General features: G+C 42.5%; 1 protein-coding gene across 10 annotated transcripts in view; it reads left to right on the top strand.

Moving 5' to 3' along the window:
* Window positions 1–4,706: 4,706 nt before the first annotated feature.
* Window positions 4,707–12,338, top strand: part of ADD1 (adducin 1) — a 66,623-nt gene continuing 58,991 nt past the window's right edge. For all 10 annotated transcript variants that reach the window (XM_049833099.1, XM_049833077.1, XM_049833068.1 and 7 more), the window contains exon 1: window positions 4,707–4,865. The gene's annotated coding sequence lies outside the window, so the exon portion shown is untranslated. The remainder of the gene's footprint in view (window positions 4,866–12,338) is intronic.

The following is a 12,338-nucleotide window of genomic DNA, read 5'->3' as shown; positions in this document are numbered from 1 at the left end:
AGGCTGATGTGCATTTAAATTCTGACCTTGAAGGCTTTTGCATGGACAGAGTTTTGCACCTGTACTGAAGGCCAGTGAGGTGAAAGGTTTGCCACAGTAGCACAGAAAAAAGAAGTCTATTCCATGTAAACGTATTAAAGGGTTTTATTACAGGATGAACAAGGAAAAATGTACCAGGCGTGGCCTCACAAGCTGTCTGGTTTAGGCTTCAGTGATTACGTTGTGCTTTAATTTACACTGTGCTAATGTTCATGCTTATTTATTTTTCCCAGTAAATTCCAGCCACACCCTAACCATGGGAGTACTGCTGAAAATTTACCTTTTTAAAATTAAATGTTATTTAAAGGAATTCAAAATTTTATGTTCTAATATTACAAAGCTTCTCCGAAGATTGATTAATTTTCTCCTATATATAATAATAATTCAAATATTAAATACTTTAAAATATTTTTCTTATGTTTTTTCAGCTCTTCGCGTTACTTTGAACTTGCCCTGGTATCTTTTTTTTCTTGTTCCTCTCTTTGTTTTTCTCTCCTGGGTCTGTTTTTAGTTCTAACTTAGTTCAAAAGTTCTAACTTCTGTTAGTGGCATTTTTCCTTCTCCTACTACTGAGGATGAAGATGTCATTAGAGAGCTGCTAAAAACAATCTCAGCAGCTCTAGTGACATTGGAATTTGTATAGAAGCAACTTGTAGAGAACATACAGGTAGAAGGCACATGATGCTGAGGAAGTCATGAATGTTGCAATTAAAAGAATCCGCTTTACTTGGAAAAGGAGTTTGGAAAAACAAATCCAAACCTCTACAAAGAGTGTTGTAATGTTAAGAGAGGAGGTTGGTTGCTTGAGTTCCTTTTGGCTAAAGCAATCATTGCACCTTTGGTTGTGCTTAATTGAAACTGTTATTAACCAGCTTGAACCATGAAGCTAGATTTACATTTAATCTCAATCGTGTATAAAAATTTCCCTGTGCTCCTCTGAGCACAAAGTCAGTATTTTTCAAACTTAATGCCAAAGTGGCCTCTTGGTTTACTAGATTGTGTAAAATCTGGCAATATTTAGTGTTGGCCTGTTCAGCTGCTCTGCCCTTTCCCCACCTGCTGCTTCAGTTCTCTCCATTTTTATTTTTTTCAGCTCAAATAAACCTCAGGTATGTTTTTGTTTGGTTGTGGAGGGAGATGAAAGTAGACCAGAATACTCCCCCCCGCCCCCAGTTGATCCATCTAGTATTTCTCAGATATATATACATTAAAGATTGTTTCTACATACCATTTTTCAAATCATTGGGAAAGTTCTTCCTTACATAGGTGCGTAAAATTCAAAAAAGCAGCTCACTCCTGCAAAGAATATGACTGCATCTGGGACAAAAAGTTTCTAATAGTACAGTATGGTAGCAACTCCTCCCCAGTCAATAGACTGCAAGGATAGAATGGTTCTGGCAGGCCAAGAGGGAAAGATCTATTTTGATACTCTCATTGCCAGTTTAGGTAAGAAAACTGACCTGGAACTGCTTATATGGAATGAGTGCCCCCCATATAAAGGAAAAGATAAATGTCCTGATGCCAGATTCGTGACTTCAACCTAGTACTGTGCTTCTCACAGGTAGCTGTAAGCGGTTTGATCATCAAGGAGTGCTAATGCCAGGTAGGGAGGTCAGTTGGGTAAAAATAATTGTACAGCATTATTTTTCTGACACCTAGTAAAGCCAAACTAAAATAATTTGTAAATTAATACAGTTGCATGGACTTTTTTATTTGAGACACTATGATGGAAGTTGAGTCCAGTGCTGCTGATGCTTGAGCCAGCTAAGGAAAACAACTTACTGTGGATGAGTCAGCAAGTGGAACCTTTGTACTGCCTGAACAGTACCACATTCTGACACCTCTTGTGGGAACATTGTGCTGTCTGTAAGTACATGGTAGTATTTTTCTGTTTTTTTGAAGGGCGAGTCCATTTCCAGTACATGTGCAGATGTGCATATGGCAAGTGAAAGCCTACTGGCAACAAGCTTGTCTTTGTTGTTTTCCCAGACCCCTCACCAGCAGTGCAAAGATCTTGAAGGAGTCAAATACTACAGGCTGAAAAATACTGTGTGGTTCATACTGTACCTTCTGTTGTAGCTGTCATGCTGTCAACCTAGCTGGTAAGGGTTAACAAAGACAGACAAGTTCTTCATGCCTTAAATAATGCATAAGGTTTTTTTTCAGGTTGTCTTTGATGCCTTATTTCTGCAGCACAGCATACTGCTGTAGTACATTTCAGTATGTATGTGCCATATTTTATGTTTCTACCCATGTAATCCCACCTTTGCACCAGCACTGCTGTTTCTGCCGCTGGGTAGAGGCAGTTCAGGAATCTGGCCAGGCCAAAAACTGATGAACACCTGGCCAAGCAAGATGAACACCATCATGCACCAGTTTTAGCAGTCTGGGGCTGCAAAGCGAGTTGGTCGAGTCCCTGATTCAGCAGAAAGCTGGCCTTGCCTCCTCCCTTACCCCCCAGTTTTTTTATCAGATTAGCCAGGTGAAACAGTATCTTTTCTGGCCTCATGGTTATGGGATATGATGCAAGGGGTGGGGGGGAAGACTGAAGGGGGCAGTGGGAACCTGCATCCTTGGGGAGGTCGCAGAGTAGGACAGCAGAAGAGAGGGGTAGAGGAGTGGCACTCTTCTGCAGCCTTTTACCATTAGAGCGAACAGGTGCAATGATAAAACATATCCTTTGATAAGCCTAAGGTTCTTATGACACCATGCCTGGTGGTCACACAAACACTCTAAGCCAGCACTGCTCGTCAAACAGATGACCCTTCCCTCCCCCAGTCCCTGGGTACTGCTGCTGTCCTCTATATCCCTTCCTTCTTGTCACTGCTGGTCTTGCAGCCATGCACTGAGCTGGAGAGGAAGCCCATTCATTTTAAAACAAAGCAGTATTTTTTTGCTGAGTTAGTTTTAATGTGGATCTGTTCTCCCATTTACTTTACCAGACAAGGAGAAAGAGATCTTTGTGTTGAATGCCATGGTGAGGAAAGGAAAGAGAGGTAAATGAGGTGCCAAGATGGAGAGTTTTGTCAGGGAGTCATCTACACACCAAGGGGAAGACAGTGGGTGAGGCAGGTGGCTGGACCCTGCAGGTGCAGAGCACCTGCAAGTCTCATTGAGTAGACTTTGAACAAGGACAGAAGTATGCTATCTTGTATGTAAACACATCCACTGGATTTAACAGGGTTCAGCACTAGCCAGGTGAAGTGACTTAATGTTTTAGGCTTACAGCAACAGTTCTTGTAAAAAAAAAAGCTCAGCCATGATTTGCTAAATACTAGCAAGTACTCCAACACATGTCCTATCAGGGGATGTTTTTGATGAGGCAGGTCTTTGTCCAGCAGTGTTGTCTTGTCAGATGTGCCATAATCATTCTGTGTCATCACTTGACAACTGAACCACCATTTTTGATGGTTGAATTCACATTTAAGTTTACATATATCTCCGTGGCCTGTTTTTCCATTCTGAACAGTGAACAAACGAAGATTAATTGCCAGAAAGCATGAACTAGGTAACTGGAGTGTGTTTTCCTGGTGGAGGTGGTTGGAGCAGGCTAGATTCCTCCCATATTCTAAGGGAGAGATGTTGATGGCTCCTGAAGGCACCCATCGGGTTCTGCTAGGAGGAGTCTATTTTTCTTCTGATCGTATGGCTAACTTGGGGATAGGGGGGTACAGATAACAGAGGAGAAGAGTTCAGTGTTTCTGAAAGCGTGTTCCCAGACTCCCACCTCTTCCTTCGACCTGAGGCAGGCACTATTCTATACAACAGTTTCCAAAAAGAAGTGTAAAGCAGCGTTCATAAAATGATACAGAAATCATAGTAAAAATGTACAGAAAATAAAGATAGCTAACAGAACAAGGTAACTTTACAGTTGGTGCTTTATTTGCAGTGACTAACAAACTGTGGGGCTATACTAGCCACACAGCTCTTCAAAAGGTTTAGAAGATCTAAAGGATGATTTATAAAGATCTAATCAGGCCTCCTATATACAAGCTACATACACTGTATTTGCACGCTTCCTGAATCAAGTATACAACTTCTCATTAGACTGGAATTTAACATCCGGAGGACATTCGGCTGACTTAGAAACATCTGTCAAAATTGAAGGTATTTAACCCCCACCAACGCAGTTCTCAAGCTTAACTACTCTCGCTGGGTATCTGCACTTCTGGATCGACCTTGCCTCGCTTTGAGCTTCCAGCGATTAGATATCGTCACTACCGTGCGTTAAAGAACACTTCATGGTAGCGCTTCCTTGGCAATTACCTGATTTCTGCCCCTCTCTCTCAGCCTGCTGCAAGATAAGGTTCCTAGACGGCGCGCTGCTCCTTTCCGAAGGGAGCCAGCTCCACGAGAACCCGCCTTCCCTGCGTCGGGGGGGCTCTTCTCAGCCTCTGCCCGGTCGTTCGGGAATCACCCAGCACTTCCCGCAGCCTCACGACCCGCGAAGCGCGGCCCCGGCCGCAACAACCCCCTCCCAGAGACGCCGACACCGCTCCCCGCCATTCCCCTCCCGCGCCTCCCGCCCACCTGCCCCTACCAATCGGAAAGCCGCTTAGTCGCCGAGCGTGCGCCCTCCAATGGGCGGCGCCGTTATTGGCCTGCGGCCTGGGGAAGCCGCACCCTGTCAGGTGGGGGAAGGGAGGGAAGGGGGGGGGGGGGGGGGTTGGGGCCGCTCGGTGGCTGTGGGGGAGGAGGGAGCGGAGCGGCGGGAGGCGGAGCTGGGGCCAGCGGCGGCGGAGACAGCCTCGTCGGGGGGGACCGTCTGCAGCGGCCCCTTCTTTGCCGCTTCACTCCTGTGCAGCCCGTTTCTCATCTGCTCTCGGGTGAGCGCTGCCGGGGGAGGGCTTACGGGGGTGGTGGTGGCGGGAGGCGCAGGCGGGGCGCCGCCGTTAACGGTCGGGGGTGGGGGGGCGCGCAGAGGAATGCGGGGGGCGCGCGTGGCTGAGGGGCGCAGCCGTTAACGGTCGTCGGCGCGGGGTTTGCGGGGGAGGGAGGCGGGCGGGGGTGCAGCCGTTGGCGGCGGGCAGGCTGTGAGGGGGAGGCGGGCGCTGCGGAGGGGCGCAGACGCTGCGGGGAGGAGGTGGGGGGGGAGGCGAGGCGAGGCGAGGCTGGGGCGCCGACGCTGGAACCGGCTTGTTTAGCCCGGGGCGGCGGGGAGGAGAGGGGAGGGGGGTTGTTGTCTCTGCCTTGAAAACAAGCGGCGGGCGGGTAGTGGGTGTGGGTGTGTGTGGAAAACACAGCGGCCCGGTGCTCTCGGGGTGTCTGCGGTGAGGGGCTGGGGCGGGGAAGGGGGGTTTCGGCTCTCTGGGGTGCGGGGGGGGGGGGGCAGAAGGAGGTAGGCTCCAGCCGCTGAATGGGGTGGGGCGGTGGGGGCTGAGCTGCGGGGGCGAGGCAGGATTGGAGGGGCGGGTTCCTGTCAGCCCCCTCTCGGGAGAGACGGTCCCCCCTGCCCGCCGCGGCGAGCGAGGTGGGATGCTCCTGCTGCTGGTGCCGCCGCAGAAAGCGGCCGCTCAGCGTTTAAATTTCCATTGCACCCGAGCGATGCGTCTGCTGGCTCTTTCCCCCGCCGCCTTTCTGCTTCACCTGCCCCTTCTTCTAGACTGCGAGGTGTCCTGCTGATTATGCTTGGCGAAATGCGGGCATTAGAGTGTCCAAATAATCGTCCGCAGAGGACGTAGGAATGAAGGAGGAGATGTGATGCGTTTGTGCGGTGTTATTGATTGGCCGGGTACCAGCAGCAGCAGTGGCAGACGGGCAGTTGTTTTGTTTCCTCTGCTGGAAGGGGCATCTATATTTTAGCATTTCCAGTGTCTGCTTTTGATACAAAATGTCACACGTCCTTTTGCACATAATTACTGCTCGGTCTTTATGCTGCTTTTAAGGTTGATTCTTCACCTACGTCAGCTTCAGTTAAAACTAGCAATTAGGAAGGGGGAAAATCCAGTCAAGCTGGAAAAATATCCATAGCTGTACTGAGATAGGGGGGTAGGAATAGCACTGGACTTAAATCGTTCGTGAGATACTGCTGTAGCTCAATGGTGTGAGCTCATTGCTGGTTTTGTTTTATTCTCTGCTTTTTGGAAAGTTGCTGTACATCTTAACATTATCATATACCAAAACTATTTGTTTTTTTGCATGGTGACTTATGTCTTTATATGGAGCTTTACAAAACATGTCTGCCTTCAGCTTATGAATTCTCAGACCGTAACTACTGCTAGGTAATTTCTGCATGCTTTGCTGAAAGCTACAGGTATCTCTCCGTGCACACAGGCTGTTTACGGCTGTGGGTTCTCGTAACGTGACTGAATGTGCTAACAGAATACTCGGCAACTCTTAACTGCCACAAATTTGGTCTTTTTTATAGAACGAAAGAATTTATTTTAAAAATAAAGAAATGCAAACTCTTTCTAAAATAGGCTTCCATTTTTCTTTGTTAAATTGATTGATGTAACAATTCTGTACCTCAATAAGGAAATATTCTTTTTAGAGTTGTTGTATGATAAGTGAGAAGAAATGCAACTATGGACTGGGCTACTGGAGCAGGTGGCTTTGGTATTTCTCTATGTTCAGTAAGCAGACTTGATGTGATCGTGTAAAAATAGTCTGAATTGAATGTGATTTTCTGTGTAGTTTGCCTCAATTACAGAATTTAAACTTGGTGGTTTTCTTAGAGTTTTGAGGAAGACATAACTGCAAGTTTTTACACCTTCACTGTAGCAGGATAATAATATGTGCATTACTGTGTTTGTATGTTTAAGTATCTTGTAGTTTTACTGGAGTTCTGTTTTCTGTATGAGGTTCCATACTGAGGATAGTGCTTTTTAGCTAAAAGCTGTTGTGTTGCCTGAATGTTTTCTTTTTATGGTTGACTGTTATAAAATGGTGTGAGAAATCTGAACATTTGTGCTTCATCTGAAACAAGCACTTTTACTAGCATGCTGTGCCAGTAAGTTCATTAGAGTATGGTTCACTAATGCTGTAGAATTAAGAAAGTCGTTTACTGAATCCATATCTTTCTGTGACAGTTCTTTTTAGATGTCTCCCAACAGAAAATGACTCAACTCTTCTCATTCTTTGAGATTCACTATCAATATTAAATGTTATTTTGCATGTATGGAGTTGGATCGTTTGGTGAGATTATGTGGATTTGAGCACTGAGAGACATTCACAGGCGTAAGGATAAGCTACTTCAGCCCCATTCAAGTGTCGGTTTTTGAAGGATAGCTTTGCAGCATGAAGTGCTTTCAAATCTTGTGACCCAGCATTCTGTGACTTGCTATAGGAGGAAGATGCTGAATTTTGAAGTAGCCAGTTTTGTTAATAAATAGAATAAAATATTACAACTGGAGGCTTCAATCTAGAAGAACAATGTTTGGCATGTTGATTGCTAGTAAGCACACAGCTTCTATGTGACAAGTGCTTTCTAATGCTGAGGAAGTTAGGCAGTATGTCTTATACCCACTGCTTTTCTGAGTTGTATAAATAGTTTTCTTAATTATTTAAGAACTGTAGCAGTGGTGAATAGTGAGTAATTTGTAAATCCCAAACTGTTGCTATGCAAACGAGCCAGTCCTGCTTTGAGGGAAAAATCCATAGTAACAAAACTGGCAGAGCATATCAGAGAAATATTGCTTTTGTTGTGCAGTAGGACAACTGAAGCATGAGTACATGAGGTAAAAAATAATGCTAAATTTCTGATTTTTTATCGCTTTCAAATTAGAATTTACTCTTGGACCATGCTGCATGGCAGAAAGCAATCTCTGGAATAGCATAGTATTAGTAATTCATACTGTAACTAAATATTTCTTAGACACTTTTAGAGTGATAGGTGCTTTATATTTAAAAAGTGGTTGTGAGCAGATAATGAACGTAAGTTTAAACTGCTGATTCTGTTGTGCAGGTCATTTGACATCTGCTGAGGAACCTGTCTAAAACTCTTATGTTAAATTATATGTCTATATTAACAGGTTCAAAAGCAGGTATTTTTTAAAAAGAGTAGAAGTTCCTAGATTACCTGAGTTTTGCAATTTTCATTCATATAATTTAATCAGCCTTCTCAGGGGAACAGGAAAACATTACTTAGTCTTGCGACTTATTCAGCATTTCTCTTCAAAAATACCCCTTTTTGGTAGGACTGAGAACAGTAGCTGTACAAATCTCTCAGTAAAGAAAAGTGTAAAATGTGAATCATGTAAACCAGTATATTTTCTGAGGAAAGCCTCTTCTCATTAGAGGTAGTAAAGCTTAAAAAGTACTGGTTATACAGATATTTTGATCTATGATAATTTTTACTTCAGAATTACCCTTTCCTATGGTTACTTTTCCTATCACTATGAAGTATTATGTGTACAATAAGAGGGTTCCTTGGTAATTTAATGGGATTTTTGACAATTTTATGATAACATCTGTTACCATCTCAGTAAGCATCTGTTTATTGAGAATAATCTTGATAATCTTTAGTCAAATTGAAGCAAATAATTGGTTTCTTTCCTCACCAGTCAGAGGATGTTGTTTACTGTGGTCTTGTCAGTTCAGAAATTTTAGTGGTTAGTAGTTGCAAAACTTGTAAGGGCAGAGGCTCCAGGAAACACCCCTTTTTAGAACTATTGCTTTTTAAATCAGGTACAAGCTGAGTGGATGTCATTTGTCATGAGGGCTCCAGTTTAACATTCTAAGAAACAGTCCTGGTCTTAAGTATTGCTGCTACTTTGGGGAATTTTAAAGTCTAACTGTTCTTTGTTTCACGGCAAGTTAAGTTTTAGTGTTGAGATGGATTTGAATGACTATTACCGGTCAGGCTGGCTGACCAGCATGGATGCTTGCTGGCTTTCCTGGATTGACTTTGACCGTTAAGAAGAAACTGAAAATGTCGTCCTTGAAGGCGTAGCCAAACAGGAGTAACAACTTCTTCAGCACCTTCCTAACTTCCTCCTTTTGACCTTGCTTATTAGATTGCATTTTGAGAAATGATCTGTGCCTCCTCTGTTGGATGCAGGTACTAGTCAGTGAAAGATCAACCTTTCAACCTCAGATCAGTTGTGTTAGCAAACAGGATATCAAAAGAGTTTTTCACTATCACTTACTTGAGTGGTTTTCCTTGCAGATTAATTAAAAGTCAACATACGTGAAAGCGCATTTCAATTCAATTTTAAAACTGGGTTATTAAGAACTACTCTTTAAAACTGAGATTTGGAGTTTCTGTGGTCTTCAGACCAACCAAGTATTCCTTTGCATTTTTAATTGACTAATGTATTGGGTTTTGTCTTTTAAAACTAGTGATTTTTACACCATATGTTTTGTATAATTTTTAGATCTTGACTCATGAAAGCTGAAAAGGTAGGGAGTAAAATATTTCACAGTTCTGAGATTTTCTTCCGTATACCTAATTGAATTGCTGAAAATGGGTCATGGAAACAGTGAGCAGTAAGTGCAGTTAATCAGTAGCACTTTATGGTATATTTGATAGTTTCACATCAAATGAGTAGATAAACGCACTGAAGATTGGGGGAAAATCAAATGCCTATACCTAAGATGATCTAGGTTTTTGGTTAGAATCAGTAAACAAGTAAAAGCAACTTCAGACTAAAAACTTTAATTTGACTTACAGCCATAGAAACTTAGTTTAGTTTATTTTGGGTTTGTTTTTGTTTTATACATTCAAGTTTCAAATTCTTGTGGTGCTTCTTACGCTTTTTTATCTCTGTTGTGTTTTAGATCTTGAATCTTGAGAGGTCTGATGCACTATTTCAGCTTTATTATAGCTAGTGCCAGATTAAACCAGCAAGTGTCTGGGAAAACCTTGACCCATAAAGACTGTCTTCTGTGGGTTTTTTGGTTGGTTGTTTTTTTTGTTGGTGGTGGTTTTGGTTTTGGGGTGTTTTTTTTCTATTTTATGCTACTGAGCATAAAGTTACTGTTGCTGCATTGTGACTATGGAGGTGAAGGATAAGGAATACTTTGAGTTTAGTCTTTTAATAGGTGAAACAATTTCTTTAGGTGTTGTCACTACAAAACATTGCTGAAAATCTGTAAAGTACATGTGCGTGTGAAACATCCATTCCATCTAAAATTCAGCAAAAGACATTGCTGCTGTTATGCATCAACTGAGAGATGCAGTATACTTGGTTTTTTCCTCCAAAAATCTTGTCTAACAAAGCTTTGCATAGTAATCTTGAATCAACACAGATTAAAGTATTACAGAGTTAAAGGGACTTATTTTATTTTTCTCTTCAACTTTTGAACCTATTAGCTACGTTCAGCTAAATTTAACAGGAAAGTGATGACTTCAAACATACAAAGTTTCTGACTTCAAACATACAAAGTTTCTGCCAGTAAAGGGATAATCTGATGGCCAAACTTGGGCCCCCACTAAGAGAGGGGCATGGCTCCCTGATTTGTTTTGAAGAGGCAGGAACATCTGTCTGTGTAGCTGTTACGCACTTGCCTGCCAGTCAGTATATGGGTGCCTCTGAACCAGTCCTTGTGTGTTTTGCCACTTGGATGGCTAACCTGGGTGGGCCAGTGCTAAGGTGAAGGGTGGATGAAGGATGGACTTAAGCAGGATGTAGGGGGCAACATGAGGACTTGGGATAAAAAAGGATAAATAGGAAAGCATAGGAGACTTCAGTTGATAGAACTACTGAAACGTGATTTCCTGTCATCCTTCTCTAGGTGCTTTCAGTTACTGAAAAGTTTTTCACGATTTTCAGGTAAAATTCTACACAACTAAAACATTGCCTTATTTTTAAACGTCACTTCAAGTTTCCATATGATTTGAGTAACATTCAGTGTAAAGCACAAGTTTCTACTTTGATTCCAAAGTAAATTTTCTTTCTTAACTGTGGATATAATTTTTAAGCCTGCTAGTATATATAGCAAGGTGTGGTTTGGTTTGTTGTTGGTATGTTTGTTTGTTGTTAGTTTGGGTTTTTTTTTTTCCCCTTCCCAGTTGGACTTAAAGTAAAATTTATTAGATGGTGAGTTTTCAAAGATATCCTGGTAATTTTGGTTATAACTGATAACTCGGAAGCATTTCAGTACAGTTTTATATCTTTTATGAGTGAATTAAGGATGAAGATGTCAGGGAAGTGGTGTTCGTTTTTGTAAATTATTTTTCATAAAGTGTTGGTGGCCAGAAGTATACCGTAAAAATTTACTTGGTTATATAGAACATTTGCAGTACAGTATTAAATTATTTTGGAATCTATTAATAGGCAGGAAAAATAAATTAATAATGATCTTTGATGTTTGCTTAGATCTCAACTGTACATATGAAATGAATCTTTTTTTTCTGTTTGCTTATATAGGGATTTAGGTAAAAAGTTAGTGAATTCTTTAGAGCTTTCCCAAAGCAAGGGAATCGTACATGGTTTGGATGGAGAGGGAGGTAAAATACATACACTTAATCTAAGGGAATTTTATGTGTCAAGGAAAGGTGGTGGATTCCTGGGCCTTGGACTCAGAGGACCATCCTTTTGTTCTCTTTGATTGCTGCTACTTGTAACTGAATGTCTGCCTGTGTGTTTTTCCCACTTTACTTTCAATCTACTTCAGAACTTGCATTAATCTTGATGCTGCTGAGAAATGTGGATCATCTTATACTGACCTTCTTGCCTCTGTCCTGGAAGTAGAGGGTGTTTGTGATTGCAACATAGGGTAAGAGTTTTGACAGGTGGAATGTCCACTGCTGGATCTGCCATAGTCTTTTATTGTTGATCTAGGATACTTTCTTTGACTTGCTTCTAGTGTGTTAATGGAGATGTTGATTTAAGGACAAGGAAACCCCAGTTAAGATGCCCATACCTTTGCTTCACAGTCGTGGAACGATAGTCCTTCCAGTATACTCCAGTTTTCACTCACTGCAGCAACTTGGGGAGGAGCCAAGAGCAGAGAACACAGTGAACAGTTTGCTGCACAAATTGGAAGAAGGTAGTATCTGAAACTGTCCTGTGGCCTGCCCAGCCACCAGAAAATAAAGAGCATTTTGGCAGCTGGTCAATGAAAGCCAGAAGTGGTGAACAGAAGGCTGGGAAGCATGGTTAAAATCTGAATGTCAGCCAGAAAAGCTGGACTTAGGCAGTCTTGCAAATTATGATGGCAGCCTTATTAATGGAACATTTCTGGCTGGTGGAAAAGTTGCCTGAGGCTTAGAGTCTTTATGGGTCAATACTTAGCACTAAAGTGGGGAGACACCCCTCCATGCCTCAAGCAAAGCTCACAATGTCAAAAGTAAACCTTTGTAGCTGCATTGGCCACTTCAGCTGCATGTTTAATGGCTTTGGGATCCTGTCTAATGT

The sequence above is a fragment of the Accipiter gentilis genome, chromosome 3 (genome assembly GCF_929443795.1).
Source record: "Accipiter gentilis chromosome 3, bAccGen1.1, whole genome shotgun sequence".
NCBI classification, from domain to species: domain Eukaryota; kingdom Metazoa; phylum Chordata; class Aves; order Accipitriformes; family Accipitridae; genus Astur; species Astur gentilis.
Note: the sequence above shows the minus strand (reverse complement) of the source record. Positions and strands in the feature narration are given on the sequence as shown.